The 12762-nt window shown below is 40.1% G+C and overlaps 1 protein-coding gene across 1 annotated transcript in view; it reads right to left on the bottom strand.

Moving 5' to 3' along the window:
- The window catches only part of cdh13 (cadherin 13, H-cadherin (heart)), a 1220695-nt gene that overhangs the window by 697878 nt on the left and 510055 nt on the right, over positions 1–12762 (bottom strand). The window lies entirely within an intron of this gene.

Genomic DNA, 12762 nt, shown 5'->3' with positions numbered 1-12762 from the left:
GGGGATGAATGGACAAGGGAGTTGCGTAGGGAGCGATCCCTGCGGAATGCAGAGAGGGGGGGAGGGAAAGATGTGCTTAGTGGTGGGATCCTGTTGGAGGTGGCGGAAGTTACGGAGAATAATATGTAATATGTTTTATGAAGATGGGTTGAGCAAGTTAGGAGTGAAAGGAGATGAGAGGTGACTTGATTGAGGTGTACAAAATGAAAAGAGACATACATAGAGTGGATAGCCAGAGACCCTTTTTCCAGGGGAGAAATGATTAATACAAATGGGCACAAATTTAAGGTAAGTGGAAGAAAGTATTGGAGTGAGGAAGAATGAGAGGCAAGTTCTTTACACACAGAGTAGAGTCATGGAACAGCCTGCTCAGGTTGGTGGCAGAGGCAAATACACTAAGGGCATTTGAGAAGCTCTTTGATGGACTCATGAATAGTTGTGTGGGAGGGAAGGGTTAGATTGAGCTTGAAGTAGGTTAAAAGTTCGGCACAACAATGTAGGCTGAAGGGCCTGTACTGTGCTGTATTATTCTATGTTCTATATTTAATGTTCTATGTTCAAACACATTTAGAATTAATGGGTGAATAATTTAACAGCAGGTGAATTTTCCTAATTAGTGGTGAATCTTCTAGTGCTGCCTTGGATGGACAGAGCTGGCATGAGAGATGGTCTAAACACGAAATACTATAATCAGCACAACAATGTATACTTTTCTAATCATATTATTAACACAGTCTTAAAATCAACACATGGCTGCTCTTGATCCTTCCCACTCTCTCTCTCTCTAACAACATTGGATCACTTTGGCTCAGAGGTATCCTAGTCTGGAGCTCAACTTTATTCTTCACTCTATTTGGTGTTTCGGCAAAACATTCTTGTTCCCTTTCAAACATCAAGCATTGTAAAGTCAGAAACTTTTGAATTTGAAAACACCTCCAGATATTTTTCTCCTTCACTATCTTCTGATCCCTTATATTCAGGTGCAAACCAACACAAATACCCTTGATGCCTTTATTCCTCTACAATTTTGCTGCAATCAGTCCTGAAACTACATATACAAGTACTATCAATATTAAGAAATTGCTTAGTCATGATCCAACTGAAAGGTAGAACAGATATGAAAGACTCGTTGTCTGTTCCCCTACAAGAACAAGGTAGAACCCTCATGCCAAAATTGGAACATAACGGATCTAATTTTCCAGCATTTCCAGGGTTACAAAGAATAGGTGGCTAAAGACTACACACCGCTATGGAAATTGTTATTTTCCAAATATTTTGTTCATAACGATACTTAAATCTTTAAAACCGTAAACATAAAATTGAATGAAGCATAACTTGATGTTAATTCAGTATCAGAGACAAGTAATTAAGGTGTCAGGAGAAGCAACCATCTCTTCAAAACTGTGTAAAAATATAATAGATCTAAAGCTTTTAATATCTCCAGGTCAAAGCAGAGATAAAAGGTTGATGCATTTCAGCCTATGGATATTAAAACAAATCAATGGGAAACTTTATCCAAAATAAACCTGAATGCTATATTGCAGATAAAATGAACACATGATTAAAACAGGAGTGGGTCTTGATTTTTTTTTGATATTCCCTCCCCCTTACCTTGGGGGAGCTGCCATTATTTTCCCTGACGTTCCAGGCAAGGATTGAAATCTATCACGTGAAGAACAGTAATCATTCCTTATACAAATTTTGCATGTGTAAGTTTGAAAGCTGTCAGCGTGGAAGTCATTTGTCAGTGAACAGGCTTACTTACAAGCAGCTTATGTGTGAACCAAGTCATAAATGAGATGAGTTCACACTTCTCTTGGTATTGTACTATATGATAGAGTTCACTTGTGAAACTTTTTTTTAAAGTGTACCAACAAGCAGAATAAAACAAACCATTGTCAAACCACTCACTAAGTGTTTTGCTACATTTCTGCATTTCAATTCATATCTGAATCAAGAAAGAATATTGAAACACAGGTATGTTTAAACCAAACTGCATTAAATCAATTCTAATAAATGGTTGCATTAGCAGTATTGCAGCATAATCAAATGATTCGGATGACATAAAACATGACAGTATTAGGTCCCAACCAGCTTGCAAACATCATTTGAATTCAATAATTGTATTACAGTCCATAACTGACTATGGCCCATCTGGTATTTCATTATACTATTAAGTGGTTGAGGACATGTTGTACACCCTGTAGGTTGGTGTTACAAAAAAAAAACAAAGTCGGCCAACGTCCAATTATTTTACTATGTTGATTTCTTGATAACATTCACAGATAGCAGATCAGGTACCAGAATGGTCAAATAAAGCAGCTAACAAGACACAACTGGATAGAAAGAAAACAAACAAGACTTCACGTTTCAAGAACGTGGTGCAGTAAAAACAGAAAATAACATTGATATATTGTACCTGTAGAAATGCCTAATGTGCTTCCACCGCATTCATTGATCCATTCTGTTTTAGCGGTTCATATTGTTGTAATGTGTACAAAGTCACCAGAGAGACACTGAAGCTAGTGGATACACAGTGGTTTATACAACAAAATGAGACACTGTTGGAGGAAGAGGCCTCCCAACCCAATGTTACAATTTCTTTTATATAAATGACCTGGATGAGGAATTGGAGGGCTGGGTTAGTAAATGTGCTGATGACACAAAGGTTGGGGGTGTTATGGATAGTGCGGAGGGCTGTCAGAGGTTATAGCGGGCCATCGAATGGATGCAAAACTGGGCTGAGAAGTGGCAGATATTCAACCCAGATAAATGTGAGGTAGTTCATTTTGGAAGGTCAAATACGATGGGAGAATATAGTATTATGGTAAGACTCTTGGCGGAGTGGAGGATCAGAAAGATCTTGGGGTCCGTGTCCATAGGACACTCAAAGCTGTTGCACAGGTTGCCTGTATGGTTAAGAAGGCATACGGTGCATTGGGCTTCATCAACTGTGGGATTGAGTTCAAGAGCCGAGAGGTAATGTTACAGCTATATAGGACTTTGGTCAGACCCCACTTGGAGAACCATGCTCAGTTCTGGTCACCTCACTACAGGAAGGGCGTGGAAATTATAGAAAGGGTGCAGAGGAGATTTACAAGGATGTTAACAACACAAACAACAGGAATTCTGCAGATGCTGGAAATTCAAGCAACACACATCAAAGTTGCTGGTGAACGCAGCAGGCCAGGCAGCATCTCTAGGAAGACGTACACGACGTTTCAGGCCGAGACCCTTTGTCAGGACTAACTGAAGGAAGAGTTAGTAAGGGATTTGAAAGTGGGAGGGGGAGGGGGAGATCCAAAATGAAAGGAGAAGACAGGAGGGGGAGGGATGGAGCCAAGAGCTGGACAGGTGATTGGCAAAGGGGATATAAGAGGATCATGGGACAGGAGGCCCGGGGAGAAAGACAAGGGGGTGGGGGGAACCAGAGGATGGGCAAAGGGTATAGTCAGAGGGACAGAGGGAGAAAAAGGAGAGTGAAAGAATGTGTGTATAAAAATAAATAATGGATGGGTTACGAAGGGGAGGTGGGGCATTAGCGGAAGTTAGAGAAGTCAATGTTCATGGATGTTCAACAATGTTCAACATCCTTTACAAGGATGTTGCCTGGATTGGGGAGTATGCCTTATGAGAATAGGTTGAGTGAACTTGGTCTTTTTTCCTTGGAGAGATGGAGGATGAGAGGTTACCTGATAGAGACATATTAAGATGATGAGAGGTATTGATCATGTGGATAGTCAGAGGTACAGCATTGTGGGCCGAAAGGCCTGTATTGTGCTGTAGGTTTTCTACGTTTCTATGTTTCTAACATAAGTAAATCTTAAAGAATGCCTATAGAAATACAAACAGCAAATTATTTCTATATAAAAGTTATTAGAACATTATTACTTTGAATTTATAAGTTCAGTGATTACACTCACATACCTTCTATAACATGGGCGTAAAATGTATGCTAAAAACAGTTACAATGCTAATTTATAAACACAGTTGCTGCTCCAATCGTACGGTATCCCTGACAACAATCATATAATATTCTACACCAAGTATGAATCTGGCTGTTGAGTGAATGCTACTTAGGGTGTGCCTCGAGGATCTGTTCTGGGACCCCTTCTCTTCGTGATTTTCATAAATGACCTGGATGAGGAAGTGGAGGGATGTGTTAGTAAAGTTGCTGATAACACAATGGTTGGGGGTGTTGTGGATAGTGTGGAGGGTTGTCAGAGGTTACAATGGGACATTGATAGGATGCAATACTGGGCTGAGAAGTGGCAGATGGAGTTCAACCCAGGTAAGTGCGTGGTGGTTCAATTTGGTAGGTTAAATATGATGGCAGAATATAGCATTAATGGTAAGTCTCTTCGCAGTGTAGGAAAGACGTGGAAATGATAGAAAGGGTGCAGAGGAGATTTACAAAGATGTTGCCTGTATTGGGGAGCATGCCTTATGAGAATGGGTTGAGTGAACTCGGCCTTTTCTCCTTGGAGCAATGGAGGATGAGAGGTGACTAGATAGAGGTATACAAGATAATGAGAGGCATTATTGTGTGGATAGTCAGAGGCTTTTCCCCAGGGCTGAATTGGCTAACACGAGAAGGCATAGTTTTAAGGCGCTTGGAAGCAGGTATGGAGGAGATATCAGGGGTAAGTGTTTTTTATGCAGAGAGTGGTGAGTGCATGAAATGGGCTGCTGGCAGTGGTGGTGGAGGCAGAAATGATAGGGTCTTTTAAGAGACTCCTGGATGGCTACATAGAGCTTAGAAAAATAGAGGGCCATGGGTAAAGCCTAGGTAGTTCTAAGGTAGGGACATGTTCGGCACAGCTTTGTGGGCCAAAGGGCCTGTATTGTGCTGCATGTTTTCTATGTTTCTATCACACTTTTATATGCCAAAGATCAAATGTAAAAGCAGGACAATTCCATAGATACAATATACCTACAATATTTCCTTTGTATTACATATACTTTTCACACACCTTCTTCACACCCACACGCCAGACAACCAAAATAAATAATAATCAGCATTGCCTGGTTTGCAATCAACTCCACTGCACCACTCTAGGAAAACTATAATTCAAGGTTGCATTGTAAATCCAATGTACAAGTCACGTTCATGTCTGAAGATTGGTTGCTGGTGAAGTAAATATTTGCTAACTCCAGAAAATGCCCTGACATACATACTATCTAAATAAAATGGATTAATAGCTGCTTGTAAGCACATGGCTCAGAAATGTGTATGAAACTTTTAATTGTGCACAAGGACTCTATGTTAGAAAGTGCTAGCTTAATATATTGAATTCAATACTCTACATTACTAATATTATTAAAAATATAAATTATTTGCTGATCTTTCTTCTTGATGAAGAGAGGGAACTCTCAGATCAGAAAAATCCACGGTTAAGCAATTTGGCTGCCATGATAGAACAGCTTCTAAGCTGAGCTGTCAGTAGAAGGCCCACCGTGGGTTTATACCAGTTCAAGAATTTATCCAAGTACCCACATTCAAGGATCAATTTGAGGATCTTGTAACTGCTTGTAGGTCTTTGTTGTTGTCACGGGATTGGGTAAAGTGTTGCAAAATGAGTGTCTTGTTTTATCTCTCAAAACAATATTTCTTCTCTCTCACACAAGGCTTCTGATATGTTACAGCAGTGCGCCAGAGAAAATGAGAATGAGCTACCTACAAATCAACCAGAATCAGGAACTGAGAATGAGGAACATATGCTGTGGCTGTATCTTTGAGTAGGTTTCACTCCTTGTCTCCACACCCATCTCCCCTCCTCAGCTCCAGCTCACCAATATCAGAGCTGTCACAACCCATACATGCAGGCTCTAGTAGAAAGTCAAAGGTCAGGGAGGGAATGATTATATCCAAAATGGATTTTCCAAATGAACTTCCCAAAACTCCTTAGGTCTGCCATATTCTGTTAACCTTCATCTGAAGTAGGTTTTTGAACAAAGTTCAGATAAAGTGTAACCACTTTATTTACTCTCTCAGCGATATACATACTTGACTTTACTGTATTTCAGACCATCAGATATATGAGCAGAATTAGGCCATTCAGCCCATCGAGTCTGCTCTGCCATTCCAGCATGACTGATCCCGGATTCCATGCAACCCCATACACCTGCCTTCTCACCATATCCTTTGATACCCTGATCGATTATGAAATGATCAAATTCTTTCTTAAATATATGCAAGGATCTGGCCTCCACCGCAGTCTGTAGCAGAGCATTCCACAGGTTTACTATTCTCTGACTAAAAAAAAATCCTCCTTACTTCTGTTCTGAAGGGTTGCCCCTAAACTTCTCAATTCTGAGACTGTGCTGTCTGGTTCTGGACACCCCCACCACAGGAAACATCCTCTCCACATCCACCCACTCTCGTTCTTTCAACATTCGGCAGGTTTCAATGAGATCCCCATGCATTCATCTAAATTCCAGTGAGTATAGGCCCCAAGGTGCCAAACAATCCTCATACATTAACCCCTTCATTCCCAGAATCATCCCCATGATCCGCTTCTGGACTCTCTCCAATGACAATATATCCTTTCTGAGATACGGGCCCAAAACTGTCGACAATATTCCAAGTGAAGCCTGACTAGTGTCTTGTAAAGCTTCTGCATTCTCTCCTTGCTTTTATTTTCTATTCCCCTTGAAATAAATGTCAACATTACATTTGCCTTCTTTACTGATCTTTCACTCAATCATTTTTTTATAATGTGCATTTTCTAGAATCTATTATTTTCTTAATAGGAAATGTTTCTGTAAGCCTTAAAGTGGGTGAGATAAATCATTGGTCCTATTAGTAACAAGTACTTCAGACTGGTTGGACCTGTCCTCCCTTTGAAATGGGTCATGACTTACCCCTGCAACTGTTCCTTCTATGAGTGAAATTGCAAAGGTTATCTGGCTAGGGAACATTTAGTTGCAAAGGAACTCCATCCCCAACATCCAAATCATTTAGCTCTGCTGCTTCTTTTTCCTCACAAGACTCCTCCTGCCTCCAATGTACTTGTCTAATTCAATTAATACATTTTGGACTATCTTTTTTCTCCCCCTTTGCCTTTTAACCCCCAACATATCAAGTGGGTATTCATATTTAGAAAATTGCTGTAGCCCTCATTATTTGCTATAACATCACATCAATATGCAAGCTTTCAGCTCCGGTCAGCTCACAAATTATCAATCAATTGCCTTTACCAATGCACACAAAATGCTGGAGGAACTCAGCAGGTCAGGCAACATCAGAGGTAAAAATTTTGGATTGAGACCCTTTATCAGGACTGGAAATGAAGGGGCAGAAGCCAGAATAAGAAAGTGGAGGGAGGGGAAGGAGTCAATTTCCTTTGTTTTTATTTTTTCCAAGGGATGAGGGTATCACCAGTGACTAGTATTTACTAACTATCTGTACTTATTGAACTGAGTGGCTTGCAGAAACTGTCAATGATATCAGCATGAACCAGAACTACATTTTGAAAGGGATAAAGAAAATTATTTTCCTACAAGACATTAATGAGCCACAACAATTTCATGGTTGCCGTAACTGGCACCAGCTTTATAATTTCAGTTTTAATTACAAATAAGATTGTATTTAAATTCTTCACTTGCATTGGTGGGATTTGAACTAAGATCATTGGTTTAAACCTCTAGTTCATCGGATATTTTAACCACCATATTACCATTCATTAATTTTCTCAAAGGACGAAGGCCAACCCACACTGAACTGTGCATTGCAAGAGTCTCAGAATACATGACCCTAGAGTATCAGCACAATTGCACACATGCACATACAATTGAGTTTAAAATGCTTTGCACATTTTTTAATTACCATATGTTCAAATGTCTGTACAATATATCATGCAGGGAAATTTTAATGGAGTGCATTAAATGCACTAACAGCTCTTTTGAAATAGAAACGCAATCATTTCAAAATAAATGTATTAATTATTAATATCTCTCAGCTTGGATTTAAGCCAGATGCCAACATCAGATTTTAATATATGCAAGGAAGCTTTTCTTTAATTAATATTTTGTTTTGTAAGGTGCTATCTTGACATTGGCTCACGATTGACATCAAACTTCTAAACTGCAACCTTCGCCAATAAAAGCATTTTACCCCAATACAAAGATCCCCAGGACCAAGTATTAGATCCCACTTCCTTTCAACCTTTTTTGATGTTGTTCCTCTCTGCTAAGGGGAAAATTTACTTCGTTTCACATGCGGTGAATCTCTATGTGAAGCAAATCTCCTTCTTCACTGATATAACAGTTTGCTTCAGAACTCCCATTTCTTTCTACTTTTCTTTCAATCATATAATCAGAATCAGGTTTAATATCACCGGCATATGTCATGCTACTTGTTAACTTAGCAGCAGCTGTACAATGTGATAAATACCGAAAAAAATGAAGTACAGCAAATATATATGTATAGAAAATAGTTAAACTATTCTCTTCAACTTCAACTACTGCACAGAGTCTTGTCATCTTCAGAAGTTTTCTGATGACTCTGCCATAGATGGATGCATCAGCAAGGGAGATAAGGCTGAATACAGGGCTACAATAGGAAACTTTGTCACACGGTGTGAGCAGAATTATCTGCAGCTTAATGTGAAAAAGACTAAGGAGCTGGTGGTAGACCTGAGGAGAGCTAAGGTACCGGTGACCCCTGTTTCCATCCAAGGGGTCAGGGTGGACATGGTGGAGGATTACAAATACCTGGGGATACGAATTGACAATAAACTGGACTGGTCAAAGAACACTGAGGCTGTCTACAAGAAGGGCCAAAGCCGTCTCTATTTTCTGAGGAGACTAAGGTCCTTTAACATCTGCCGGATGATGCTGAGGATGTTCTATGAGTCTGTGGTGGCCAGTGCTATCATGTTTGCTGTTGTGTGCTGGGGCAGCAGGTTGAGGGTAGCAGACACCAACAGAATCAACAAACTCATTCGTAAGGCCAGTGATGTTGTGGGGATGGAACTGGACTCTCTGACGGTGGTGTCTGAAAAGAGGATGCTGTCCAAGTTGCATGCCATCTTGGACAATGTCTCCCATCCACTACATAAATGTACTGGTTGGGCACAGGAGTACATTCAGCCAGAGACTCATTCCCCCGAGATGCAACACAGAGCATCATAGGAAGTCATTCCTGCCTGTGGCTATCAAACTTTACAACTCCTCCCTTGGAGGGTCAGACACCCTGAGGCAATAGGCTGGTCCTAGACTTATTTCCTGGCATAATTTACATATTACTATTTAACTATTTATGGTGTTATTACTATTTATTATTTATGGTGCAACTGTAACGAAAACCAATTTCCCCCGGGATCAATAAAGTATGACTACTATGACTAAATTAAGGTAAGTAGTGCAAAAACAGAAATTTAAAAAATAGTAGTGAGTTCATGGGCTCAATGTCCATTTAGAAATCAGATGGCAGAGGGGAAGAAGTTGTTCCTGAATTGCTGAGTGTGTGCCTTCAGCCTTCTGTACTTCCTTCCTGATGGTAGCAATCAGAAGAGGGCATTATAAGGTATAGGAACAATTTTGTTTCCTTACCATCTGGAAGAATGTGGAAACGTGCTGGTGAGAGAAGTTAGTAAAATATGGGATTGACATCTTTTCTAACATGATACTCAAAGTTCAAAGTAACTTTATTATCCAAGTACATATATGTCAGTATATACAGCCCTAAGATTCATTTACTTGAAGGCATACACAAGAACTCATACTCTATCCTAGTTGTTAACATGGGCAGATAATGAATGCAGGAAGTGTTTTAGATGGAAACTTGGAAGCCATTTGAACATTATTTTGTTGTTTCTTGACAGGCCCTCTGAAGAGACAGCTCAGTTGACAGTCTTAACAGAATAATTGTCTTGAAAAAGTCACAGGACCATTAAGCCTGACCTACAACACAGACAAGCTACATCCCAAGAGCAGGAAAGGAGAGCAGGTCCAATCCTTGGACTTAGGGTTCTCTATATTTGAGTAAAATGCTTTTATTGGGGTAGGCTGCAGCTCAAAATCCCCTCCTATCCCCATTACATTTTGTAAAGGCACTTACACTCCCTCCCGCCGCAGCAGAAGCAGCCTTTACCATCCTTCAACTACCATGTTTTCTGAAACACAAAAGATTCTGCAGATGCCATGTGTGTTGCTGTGGATTTGGAGTCCAGAAACCCAGTCAATCACACCAGCTTAACTCAGACCCTGTCAACTGCATGATAATGTTAACATTGCCAACCTGCCATCTGGGAAAATATTTGATGATTATTCCCTGTTCCAATGAACCCTCAAGTGTCCATTTAAATCAGGCTAGGGGTCCAATGTGAGATTTTTAAAGAAGAGATTTTTCCACTAATTCCAACCCATTCACCTTAAGGTTTTGAATTGCAACCCCCCCCCCCCCCACACACACACACAAAAGTTGAAGACAGCAGAGCTTTTATCTATGAATACTTATGAAATTTAACTTTCGACTTGAATCTTATTTTCTCAAATTCACTTTGCTTTATAAAATGGTTAAAATATAAACTAAGGTTTGTTGTTTATCTTTTCTAATCTCTTCCCTGTGTGAATTATTCAATGCTATTGGCTGCTCCACCATCGCAGCTGCAGAGTGCTAGGGATTCCTTTGAACATCACCTGACAGCAATATCAGAATACAGATCACGATAACCTTTACGGCCAGTTTTCTTCATGCTCAGCATCAAATGCTAGCTCTTCACTGGCAACAAGATCCAGGCCATTGTTTACAAAACACAATTTATAAAAATGTTATTCCACTTGTTGGATTCAGATTTCACTACAAGTAATCTAGTCTGAGCTTACACTCTTTCTAATTTTCGTAGAGCATTCTGCAATGTTTTAAAAACAAACTATGTTTATATTTTATGGAGAAATGATGAGGGCACTCAATGTCTTTACCATTGTCTTTACCGTCCAAGCTAGACTCTGTGCATTCAGCCCATGCAGACAACTATGCTACAGAATTCTTTTCCAAGGAAAGAACTGAATCGCAAAATATTAGTTGAGGTTCAAACCATTGCCGATGATTTCATGAAACAATGTATATTTATGAACTTGCTGTTGCATCAGAAAAAAAAAGTTCCTTGGCTAAGACTGATAGATTTAATAAAACAGTTGATGCAGTGATCTAATATAAAGATTTAATATAAAGGTAACTTAATCTTGACAGGTTGAGACACCTACTCAGTATTTTGTAAAGTTATTTTGGATTGTCAATGTCATATTTTTCTTTAAGAAATTCATTGAGATTGAGAATGATTTGCAGTTTTGTACATTTTGAAGAGGGTTAAGTGGCAGTGAATGGCGTGAGTGGGTGGGTGGCGGGTTTGTAAAGTTGTCCACAGACTTCACCACATAAGCAAGGCTTCTATCTGCTCCTGAAGCACAGCCTCATGATTGTCAAAAACATCTTAACTGCTCCTTCTCTGCCACGTGGAACTGGAATTAGTTCATCATTGTCACGTGTACCAAGATAGTGGAAAAAATGTGCTTGCATACCTTTTCTACAGATCAAGTCATTACACAGTGCAATGAGGTAGAATAAGGTTAAGCAATAACAGAATGCAAAAGAAAGTGTAACAGCTTCAGAGAAAGCACAGTGCAGGTCAGCAAAAGATGCAAAGTCATAACAATGTAGACCTTATCATGCTAGGGAACCATTCAACCGTGCGGTAGAAGGTGTCCTCCAACCTGGTCATACATGCTTCCAGGCTTTTGTATCTTCTGCCTGATGGGCGAGGGATGAATTGAGAATGTCTGGGGTGGGTGCCATCTTTGATTATGCTGGCTGCTCTAATGAGGCAACGAGAAGTATAGACAGAGTTCAGAGAAGGCAGGATGGTTTCTGTACTTTGCTGAGCTATATCCACAAACTTCTGCGGTTTCTGTTAGTTATGTGAAGAACAGTTGTCTTACCAAGCTGTAATAAAGTCAGATATGATGCCTTCTGTGCTGCATCAGTAAGAATTGATAAGGATTTTCGGGAACAAATTTCTTTAGCCTCCTGAGAAAGTGGAGGCATTGTTGAACTTTCTTGGGCATGGCATCTATGTGGTTGGACCAGGACAGGCCATTGGTGATGTCCACTCCTCGGAATATGAAGCTCTTAATCCTCTCAACCTCAACACCATTGTTGTAGACAGGCACATGTACTGAACATCACACCCCACTCCCTTTCCAGAGGTCAGTGACTAGCACTTTCTTTCCCTCCTTACTCCTATTCATCATTACAGTACCTTGTGATACAGGTCACTATGCTGGTATCATCTGCAAATTTGTAGATGGAATATGAGCAAAATCTGGCTATGTAGTCATCAGTGAACAGGGAATAAATTAGGGGCTGAGGACACAACTTTGTGGAGCACCAGTGTTTAGAATGAACTTAGCAGAGGTGTTGCTGCCTATCCTTTTTTGATTGTGGTCTGTTGGTCAGGAAGTCAAGGATCCAGGTGCAGTTGACTCCCAGAGTTCAAAGCTTGGTGATGAGTTGGGATAGTAGCATGGAAGGCAGATATGTGGTGTGATGTAAATGTTTTTGTGTCTAGTTGCTCCACAGATGAGTGGGGCTAGAGAAATGATATCCTTTTTTATCTATAAGCAACTTGCAGTAGGATGTGGTTACCTGAAAAACCGAAGTTAATGTGCGCCACGACCAGCCTCTCAAAGAATTTCATGATGATGGATGTTGGAGCCATGGGGTGGGAGTTGTCATGACATGTGATCTTGTTTCTCTTG

This window comes from Mobula birostris, chromosome 15 (genome assembly GCF_030028105.1).
Source record: "Mobula birostris isolate sMobBir1 chromosome 15, sMobBir1.hap1, whole genome shotgun sequence".
Lineage (NCBI taxonomy): Eukaryota > Metazoa > Chordata > Chondrichthyes > Myliobatiformes > Myliobatidae > Mobula > Mobula birostris.
Note: the sequence above shows the minus strand (reverse complement) of the source record. Positions and strands in the feature narration are given on the sequence as shown.